The following is an 11,990-nucleotide window of genomic DNA, read 5'->3' as shown; positions in this document are numbered from 1 at the left end:
GTGACAGACGCAAAAGGATCAATGGATCCTATTCCAACATTAGTGAGAACCAACAAATGATTAGCCATGTACATATACCCTTTTCACTGAGAGGACGGCTTGTAGCCATTGACAATGGTGATCCACCAACTTACAGCTTGCCATGGAAGGAGACATGCGTGCGTGAAGAAGAAGACAGTAGGAAAGTAGAAATTCAAAGGAGAAAGCATCTCCAAAACTCCAACCCATTCTCCATTACTGCGTAACAAATATTCATTTCATGCTCTTTCACTTTTTACAATTAGAACTAAAGAACCCTATTGATATCCTGACTAAGAATAATAAGATAACCAAAGCTTGCTTCAAGTCGGCAATCTCCGCGGGATCGACCCTTACTCACGTAAGGTATTACTTGGACCACCCAGTGCACTTGCTGGTTAGTTGTGCGGAATTACATAGTGTGAGTGTAATTTTCGTGCACCAAGAATCAATCCATAAAATAGACAGAGCTCCTAACCTTAACAATGGAGGTTTAGTTGCTCATGACTCAGAGAAAATAAAGATTCAGGTAAACTAGAAGTACGGAATGTTAATTTGTATAGAATTCCCTCATGAAATCCCCCGGAATCTCCCTAAAGAAGAAAAGTTTCTCCTTTTTATAACTAATCCTAATTAATTTTAAAATCTAATATCTAAAATTAAGATAATATCTTTTTCTATTTTCAAATTCAAATTTGAATCAGAATCAATTAAATAATCCATGCCTTGTAACGTGGGGACCACTTGACTACACTGGATCCGTGCCTAACTTGACAGAGTGCTGCACCTTACTTTAGTGCCAAAATGGGGCCCAAAAATCGACCCCAGAATTTTCTGCGTTTTCTGCACGTAGCGCATGTCACGCGTACGCGTTAATCACACGTACGCGTTAATCACACGTACGCGTCGATGGTCTATTCTGCGTATCATGCATACGCATCAGGTACGTGTACGCGTCACTATGCAACTTCGCTTTTCACGCGTACGCATCAGGAACGCACACGCATCGCCATGGAAAGCTCCAAATCACGCGCACGCGTCAGGTACGCGCACGCGTCACTCCTCGCTGTCATCTTCTTTAATTTTTGTGCTGCAGAAACTCCATCAAATCCAGCTGAATGCTACCTAAAATAAACAGAATTGCACAAGACTCAAAGTAGCATCCATAGTGGCTAAAAGACAATTAATTCTTGATTAAACTTAACAATTTAAATTCAAATTCGCTAGGAAAATATGAGAAAGATGCTCACGCATCGCCTATCTATACCAAACAATCGATATCAAGGTGACCATTCTCAATATCAAAAGTCTAGTGCTTTAATTATTCCCAAAGGCACACACAAACAAGCATGCTATGCATATCAAGCAGTTAACCTAAATAGCATGAAAGAAAAATGACCCAGAGTGTGCAACGAAGCACAATCGGTCCATCTCTCAGGCTCACAAGGACGAACAGCTCTGATACCATAAATGTAACACCCCGTTACACTAAGCCTTACCTCTAATGGTAAAGCAGAGGATAACAAAGTACCATGACAGTTCTAAAGCTTATAATATATAATTTATATCCAAGAATTTATATAACTAGAAGGCCGACGAAGGAGTAAAGCTTAAAGTCGCATAAAGCGGAATTACAAAACGTGAAGCGTTCACACACGATGACTAAATGCATAGACACGGACAAAACAAAACATAAAATATATTATGAAATACCAAAAAGAGGACTAGTCAAAACCTGCGGAGTTTAGGCCAGCTAGTCAAACTAAAATACAAAAGAGTTTTTGGGAAGTTTAAAACAGCTTATACAACCTATCTCTCCAAGTTTTCAGAAATAAAGCCTCGAAGACAACAAAGTTATATAAAATATAAAGGATGAGAGAGTAACTACATCAAAATAAACAAACTACAAAAGGTGATGAAAGATCCTCCGCTCCATTACCATCTCGCAACTCACCAAGGTGGGTTTACAACTTGTATCTGAAAAATAACAACAACATATGGTATGAGAACCGGAGGTTCTCATTATGGTAACAGTGTCCAATATATAAGATGTAAGGTTTCGAGACACCAAAGGCAATCATAGAGCTTCACATCAATACAGATATTCAAGCTTAACAAAAATAAATAACTTAAACCATAAGCCATATATAGGGTTATCTAAACTTAGGAGATCTCTAACAAATACTAATCATATTGTTGTATCGCACAGCCTTTGCCAACCTAACCTCCGTGCGATCACATTGCCACCACCCCCCGATCCTCCTTAACGCCAGTAAAGCACCTTTAATGCAAATAAGTAAAGCACAATTAATATTCATGTATAACAGGTAAGCCAACTAGCATTTAGACATATTATTCAAATAGGCATAACTCAAGTAATCAAAGCAAACAAGCAAGTAAAAGATGCATATGATGAATGTCTATCCTATTTTGGATCGTGATATCACTTGTCGGTTCAAAATGCCAACCCGACATATTTTCGATGATGTTGCCTTTCTGCCACGCCAGGGATATAGTGCCCTGCACACTATCACATAATGCGCATCTCTGGGATATAGTGCCCAGCTCACTCCTACAGCAGAGGATCTACTACGCCAGGGATATAGTCCCCTGCTCACTCATGCGGCAGAAAGGTTGTCAATCATAACTTCACCCCAGGGATATAGTGCCCTGCTCACTCTCATTATTCAATAGACTCAGCATCCTTTTCCAGGTTCTCAAGTTCCAACCTCATCACTATCATCATCAATCCTCAAGTTTTCCCAAATACGATATAATCATTTCACATCTCAAAGTCTCGTCAAAGAAATACCTCACCACACCACATTCATTAATCTCATCCATAAACCTCCCAAAGCCTAATTCACTGGCTCTAAACTCATATCAAAGAAAATTGCCGATTCAAATTAACTATCCCGTCATCACTAGTCTTATAGTCTAATTACTAGCCACGAGTCTTAAGGAAAAAGTTATGGAAGTTTAGAAAGCTAGAAAATCCTTAAAAGCATAGAAAAACACATTTTCAGCAGAACGGGGGTTGTACGTACACACACCCATGCCATGCGTACGCATAGGGTTAAAAAAAGTATGTCAACGTACGCATACAATATGTCCGCGTACGCATACAAGAAAATTGGACTATTTCGCGTACGAATACCTGGGCCGCGTACGCAGGAGTGTTGGATAGAGGCCACCATCCACGTATGATGCATGGGTCCGCATACGCATGTATATCAGAATCCAGAAAAAAGTTAAGTTGCAGAAATTTTAGTTTTAGACCACAAACTTTAAACGTTCATAACTTCCTCTACAAAACTCCATTTTCATAAAACTTTATATCATTTTAAAGCTCTTGAAATTATCTTTAATTTAAAACAAAAACCAATCAATTTTTAAAACTGAGGCTCAAGTTATGATCCACCAAAGTTTACCAAAAATCAAGTTTTACACAAAAACATCAAAGTTATCTAATTTCCAAATTCCATAATTAAACCAAACCAAAACATACACAATTTCATTACAAAACACTACCACATACTACACTTTATCATTCCATTGTACTTCCACCACTTCCACACCTAATTCACTCAATATTTTATCTTCTCTACTCAATAAATCCATACATTCAAGAGATCTCAATCCAAACATACAACTCCAACAATTTCCACCATTTCAATTCCTCACAAGCATTATTTACCAACATATATATATTTCCTCCACAATACTTATCGAGCTCAACAATCCTCAACAATTTCCAAAAATATCATTAATCAATATCAACTCCAACACAAGATTCAAATCCAATATCATCATTAATATATATTGATGAGCAGATAATTTATACGCTTTTTGGCATTGTTTTTAGGTAGTTTTTAGTATGATCTAGTTACTTTTAGGGATGTTTTCATTAGTTTTTATGCTAAATTCACATTTCTGGACTTTACTATGAGTTTGTGTGTTTTTCTGTGATTTCAGGTATTTTTTGGCTGAAATTGAGGGACCTGAGCAAAACGCTGATAGAAGGCTAACAAAGGACTGCTGATGCTGTTGGAATCTGACCTCCCTGCACTCAAAATGATTTTTTTGGAGCTACAGAACTCCAAATGGCACGCTCTCAATGGCGTTGGAAAGTAGACATCCAGAGCTTTCCAGAAATATATAATAGTTCATACTTTATTCGAGATTTGATGATGTAAACTGGCGTTCAACGCCAGTTCCATGCTGCATTCTGGAGTCAAATGCCAGAAACATGTCACGAACCAGAGTTGAACGCCAAAAACACGTCACAACTTGGCGTTCAACTCCAAAAGAAGTCTCAGCTCGTGTAAAGATCAAGCTCAGCCCAAACACACACCAAGTGGGCCTCGGAAGTTGATTTATGCATCAATTACTTACTTCTGTAAACCCTAGTAGCTAGTCTAGTATAAATAGGATAGTTTACTATTGTATTAGACATCTTTGGTCTCAGTTTTATTTTATTATTCATCTTAGGAGACTATTGATCACGTTTTGGGGGCTGGCCATTCGGCCATGCCTGAACCTTCATCGCTTATGTATTTTTAACGGCGGAGTTTCTACACACCATAGATTAAGGGTGTGGAGCTCTGCTGTACCTCAAGTTTCAATGTAATTACTACTATTTTCTATTCAATTCCGCTTGTTCTTATTCTAAGATATTCGTTGCACTTCAACATGATGAATGTGATGATCCGTGACACTCATCATCATTCTCACCTATGAACGCATGACTGACAACCACTTTCTTTCTACTTTAGACCGGGCGCATATCTCTTGGATTCCTTAATCAGAATCTTCGTGGTATAAGCTAGATTGATGTCGGCATTCATGAGAATCCGGAAAGTCTAAACCTTGTCTGTGGTATTCCGAGTAGGATTCCGGGATTGAATGACTGTGACGAGCTTCAAACTCGCGATTGTTGGGCGTGATGACAAACGCAAAAGAATCAAGGGATTCTATTCCAACATGATCGAGAACTGACAGATGATTAGCCGTGCCGTGACAGAGCATTTGGACCTTTTTCACTGAGAGGATGGGATGTAGCCATTGATAATGGTGATGCCCTACATACAGCTTGCCATGGAAAGGAATAAGAAGGATTAAAGGAAGGCAGTAGGAAAGCAGAGATCCAACAGGGACAAGCATCTCCACACACGTATCTGAAATTCCCACCATTGGATTACATGAGTAACTCTATCTTTATTTTTTGCTTTATTTATTATTCGAAAATCCATAACCATTTATTATCTGCCTAATTGAGATTTACAAGATGACCATAGCTTTCTTCATACCAACAATCTCTGTCGGATCAACCCTTACTCACGTAAGGTATTACTTGGACGACCCAGTGCACTTGCTGGTTAGTTGTGCGAAGTTGTGACAAAGTGTGATTCACATTTGAGAGCGCTACCAAGTTTATTGGCACCATTGTTGATGATCACAATTTCGTGCACCATATATCATCACTCATCATAATCATCTATATCCTTCATCAATCATCATAATCATATATAATACCAATACTCACCATATTATCATCAAACATAAATTCACATACAATTAATCATACACTAACACCATTCAATCCTATCTTAGGGTCCACTAGCCTAAGTGTCTAAAAATATTACATATTACATAGAGGAAACCGAAACCATACCTTGACCGATTCCTAAAATACACCAAACACCAAAATGAAGCCACCAAATGCAATCCAAAAGTCTCAAACCAACTCCAACAAACACAAACTCAATCTAACATCATAAAACATACCAACATCAACACTATGGCTAACCAAAACATCAAACCACAAGATTTTGAAGAAACTTACCTTACCCAAGGAGATTAGGAGCAAAATCCAATACTATTACAATGCTAGATCATCCCTAAACAACAAAAATCACAAAATCTACTCAAAAACTATAACTAAAAATGTGAAACTATTAGGGCTAGAAACTGGAGTATGGATTTCAAAATCTTACTACTTTGTTTAGATAGAAACAAAGAACTTGACGAGAGCTTCACACGGTCACAAATGGCTCGTCAATCGGAGCATCGTAGCTCAAGTTATGGCTCCCGGAAGATGGTGATGAGTAGTAACATTACCCTCTTCTCCTCTCTTCTCAACTCAGCGCCCCTCTCTCTCATATTAGAGCAAGAATGAGCTGAATGCTCGTTAAAAGGGATTTATATATGTTGGGCTTGGGCCCAACTTTGGTCCATTCCAACCCGTTAGCGTTTTAAGTCCGTTTGACCCGACTTTGGGGCAAAACCTTTAAGATTAGTGCTCGGTTTTCGATTCTAAATTATTATTGTCCTTTCAAAATAATAAATTTAATTTTCAAAATCTTATTTTCTAAAATACACGGTACCGGACAAACTAGAGCCGGTACTACTGGCTTAAGCACCAGTAGGCATTTTCACAAAAATTTTCCGCAAAAGATACGTTTTCTCACTCAGAAAAATCCATTGAATTCAAATTTTACCATTTTATTTTCAAAATATCATTTCTATATTTTTGAACCTATTTCCGACAGTTAAAAATTATTATTTTATTAAAGCGATTATTCTGGTTCTTACACTATTGCTGTGTCGATGGAGTTATGGTGGTCGGAAATAATGCCTACGCCATCAATAGTAACAACTTATCTCCACAAATTAGTTTGGAAAAACTACCACGTGTCTGCCGTCTCACCCTCCACGATGGTAAATACAATAGGCACAATGTTTTGGTTCCCGTCTTGTGCCACCGAAACTAAAAGTGCACCTTCATATTTTCTATACAGGTGTGTGCCGTCAACCTGCACCAACGGCTTGCAGTGTCTAAATATTGTAATACACGGATAGAAGCTCCAAAAAATGTGATGGAGAATTGTTACACCTTGAACCTCCTCACTCTCATGATAAACCGGGAACATTTTTATTTGAACACGAGACATTGGCATCTTCACAGTCATTGCTTTTAATCATACTGGCAGAGTCTGGTAAGAAACTTCCCAATCACCAAAAATTTTTGCGATAGATTTCTGCTTTGCCAACCAAGAAAAGAATTTCTTTGTTGCAAGTATAGTTCCAAACCGACGAATGACACGAGTCAAAGTTTAAAAGGTTATCACAATACAAACCAAAATAACTGGGAGTAGAATCTCGGGTCATTCTCCCTAGGAATTGCAATCGAGTGCTCAATTATTGGCTATGAGGAAAATCGGGGGTGAGATAGCAATTGACAAGAAATGTAAATAACAAGAAAGTAAATAGCAATTAACTAACAAAGGAAAGGAAACTCAAATGGTAAAAAGGTCTTAGCAAGGGTTGATAGTTAAGGATCACTATCCTTGTTACCAACCACAACATGATAATTACAAGGATCAATCCCACTTTGTCATCCCCAATATCAGAGGAAAGTCAAATGGGCTTAATTAATCCTAATCCATAAGTCCTAGCCAACTCACTAATTAATTTAGTGAAATTCTAGCGTCAATGGAAATAAATTATCAATCACTTGGACATTAGTAGCTCAAGGTTACCCAATCCATCGATCATAAGCCAAGAAAGCAAAATTCTACTCTAAAAATAAAAGAAGCATTTCATCAAACACCTAGAGTGCAATAAAGGCAAACATCATACAATGCAAGAATTAATAAAAATCATAACTAACCCAATTAAGAAATCAATAATAGCAACTAAAGCAAACATCAAAAGACATGAAAACATAAAATTGCATTAAAAGGGAATTGAGATTAACAAGAAAGTTCATGAACTAAAATTGGCAACATAAAGGAATTAACAAGAGAAGTTAGATAAACTAGGGTACTAGAACAATAAAAAGTAAAGAAAACTAAATTAAAACAAGATTAAAACATAAATCTAAAAAAATAAACTAAAAAACTCTAAATTATAGAGAAGAGAGAGCTTATCTCTGTAGAATTCTATCCTAAAATATAGTAAAAACATAAACTAACACTCCTTGGTTCATCCCCCTTCAATCATTGGTTGAATAGCATTAAAAATGAGTTGGACTGGGACCAAAATGGCCAGAAATCACGGAATCACGGATCACGTTTTTGCATTAAGTGAGTCACGCGATGCATGTCACGTGTACGTGTGAACCACGCATAGGCGCAAATTCGCGATTTTCCAGGTTACGCATACACAGAAAGCCATGCGTACGTGCAACGAGGCAGATTTCTAAAACTTCATTTCTTCATGATTTCTCCATTTTTACGTGATTTTCCTTCATTTCTTCAAACCATCCTTGCCTTCTAAGCCTAAAATCAATCAACAAACATATTAAGGCATCAAATGGAATTAAAGTAATTAAATTTAGCAATTTAAGAGCCTTAAAAAATATGTTTTTAATCATTAAGCACAATTAGGAGAAATTCACAAAATCATGCTATTTTAGTGAATAAATATAGGAAAAGTTGATAAAATCCACAGAATTTAATACAAGATAAACCATAAAATTGTGATTTATCAATAAGCTAATCACACCCTGCACCATACCCTTTGCATTTTGTATAGAATATCTGTGGCTCAGACTCATACACAGTGTAATCAACTCCTCTAGAGATAGTGTAGCTTTTGATTGCAGATTCACCAACTCTCTAAAAACAAATTCCATTCCGACACTAAACTCACCATCTTCTACTGCAACATTGCCTTCACCTACGACATGCGAACCACCATTAGTCAGTCAAGTCAAATAAAAGAAATGGTAGTGGTAACTTTAATTAATAACCATAACATACACATATTCACAAACTCAAGAAATTTTGGGGCATGCATGGCTGCAAGATCCAGAGTTCGCATAAAAGACAGAACACCAAAGGGGTGCTGGTTTATAAGTACATCTGCTTTATTTTGCACCGCCGAATTGCCTGCCAAGTCTCCATCATCATTTTTGTCATTGACTTCGTAGTTGGCTTCAAACTCCACTTCATTGTCGTTATTATCTTCTTCCCAATCTATATCCCCAAACTCATCAACATTGACCTCCTCGCCAACTACGTCCAGCCTTGTATGCTATTCAAACTCAACGTACAACTCTATCATCGGCACGTGAAATCGAGTTTATTGATAAATATAGAACATATGCTGCAAACAGGCGTTGTCAGTGATGGACATTATTTGAAACTGTATTAGCCCACCAAATACTTGTACAGGATTCCTGTATAAAATGTTGCTCACCCTCTTTGAAATATGACTTTGTATGTTCTCACAAAGACCATTTTGCAACTCTACGAAACTCATGGTACATGGAATAACAAAGAAAAACGGACATTCACAAACAAAAATCACAACTTCGTGTGTGTTTGGTATAATCTCCCCGTTATAATACACACAAATTTGCGATACCTTCGATAACCTCAATTTCACCTAACCCAATTTTTTTAACACTATTGTCAAAAACCTCACAAATATAAAAGCTATGAAAGAGGAGTGAGAGTAGAAGTGAGATATGAATTTAGATAAATTGACTTTTGTATTTATAGGCAAAACTCTTACTTAAAATATTTTTTTTTACAAAATACAAGATACTTTTCGTAGTTTTGAATAAAAAAATTTCACACTTTTAAAATGCAACCTGCATTTTGATTTTACAAAAGAATTAAAAAAGAAACTCCTAACACGTAAGATGCGTTTTCTTAAATTCAAAAACAAAAAAAGGTAAAAAAAAAAAGCACACACACACAACCTGTGCTTGGTACGTTTCAGACAAAAAAAAAATAAAATCAAAAAACAAAACGCAGATAACAATTTTCAGTAACATTATAGTAGCATAAAAATTTTATACCCTTCTATTTCATTGGGTTATTACTGTAATAATTTTCATTTGTAAAAAAATGTGCCACAAATGTCATCCCAAGAATCTTTAAAACTATAAGTTTGAACAGAAATATAAATTAGACATATGTTTTCAAAATTTATGTATATTAAAATCTTCTATTTTCATTCTTTTAATCAGTTTTCTGAAAATACTTTTAGCTCAATCTCTTATCTGAAACCGCCCTTCCCCTTTTTTTTTTTGGTCTTTCGCATGTTTATCAAATGGTCAATTCTATAAATATTATGAGTTGTTATCAAAATTTTATTTAATTTATTTTTTATATTAAATTTTAATTTTTTAAAATTATTTATTTTTATATTTTTAAATTAAATATTATTTTTTAATTCTTTTAATAAATAAATACCATCTTTTAAACACCATAACGTTCACTTTATCAAATTATTAAATAATCCGATATTATAATAATGCATGGTGCAGAAATTTAAGTGAAAAACTTGGTAGTTTTTTTCTTTTTTTTTGGTAAATAAAAACTTGGTAGTTATTACTTCCTGTATGGGTCACACATGGTTTCTGTCAGCCCACAGGTGACAAAATTGATACCCTCATCACTTTAAAATTTAGCACAGAAAAAGGTTTGGGCGTCCGGACTGGGGCCCCACTATGAGCTAAAACTTAATAATCTTCTTTAATTAATTCAAGTTTCATCAGTTTTGTTAACCCAAACAAGTTTATGAATATATACGTATAACAAAAATATTTGATAGCAAAAAAAAAATAGTTAAAAATAGTTATAAATATTTATTAATTATTAGGATAATTAATAAATATTAAATAAAATAAATTTTAATTTTTTTTAGTATTACTATACTTATAATAGAAAAAATCAAAACCTTCATTACTAAAAAACATGATCTTTATCTAAATCTTAAAATTAACTAAACATTTTTTTTACTTTAGAATTATGCTAGTGAATAAAATAAAATATTTATGTTTTGTTTAAAAATATTAAAAATAAATTCTTAAAACAGAAAATAAATATTATGCTAAAGAGAAAGAAATAAGAATTCAAAAAACATACATAATAATATATATTGGTTTGACTCAATATTTATATCTAGTTTCAAGAAAAATTAAGGGTTTCACTTATAGAACAAATATACAAATATACAAATAGATATTTTTTTATTAAACTAAAACTTAAATTTTATAAACAGTGACCTAAAATAAAAAATAATAGTCATAGATCTATAGACAAAGTTTATTTTATCCATAGTCACAATTTTTTTTATTATAGTTGTAGTACTTTTTATCTAAGACTTAGTGTGTGTTTGGATTACCGTTTGCAAACGAAAGTTTGTATAAAATTGATTTTGTAAAAGTGATTTTGATCAAAAGTGAGTTAGTATTAACGTGGTTTATGTTTGGTAATTTTTATTCAAAATGGATTATAGTAAACTAAATATTGTTTGGATTACATTATTCAAAATCACTTTTAGATAAAAAATTACAAAAAAGGACATGAGTTTAAATAATTATTTTATGTTATCTTATAATTTTATTTTAAATATTTAAATAAATTTTAATATTTTTTTAGTATTATCAGTATTCTTTAGTACTCTAATAGAATTAATAGAATCATAATACAAAGTAAAAAAAATATTCTATACAAAAAGGAAATAACAATAACAGTAAAAGAACTCATATAAAAAAACAGAAGTTTTATAAAAAATAATATGCATAAGAAAGTATTAAAAAGATATATTATAAAAAAAAATAATAAATATATGAATAATAAAGGGTATAATTGGTACATAGAACATAAAATTTAATCCAACGTGAAAAGCTGAACGAAAAAGCTAGAATTTTTAGTTGGGTTGAAGATAAAAATCACTTCTACGTTTACAGAATAAAAATCATTGCCAAACATAAAGATGAAGCGTTCAAGGAGCTCAAACGAACTTTTCTCTTCTCCAACGTAAATCCAAACACACCCTTAAAGGCCACGATTTTTTATAAAAGAAAAGGAATTATTTCTTTTTTAGTTTATTAAATAAAATTTTATATAAATAAATGATAATTGATTTTTAATAGTGCTTTTAAATTGTAGTGTTTGTACAGACTAAGCAAATTTTCAAATCTATAGCGCAATAATGATATACAAGTTTAA

Source organism: Arachis hypogaea, chromosome 5 (genome assembly GCF_003086295.3).
Source record: "Arachis hypogaea cultivar Tifrunner chromosome 5, arahy.Tifrunner.gnm2.J5K5, whole genome shotgun sequence".
In the NCBI taxonomy this organism is placed as follows: domain Eukaryota; kingdom Viridiplantae; phylum Streptophyta; class Magnoliopsida; order Fabales; family Fabaceae; genus Arachis; species Arachis hypogaea.
This window is presented reverse-complemented; position numbering follows the sequence as displayed.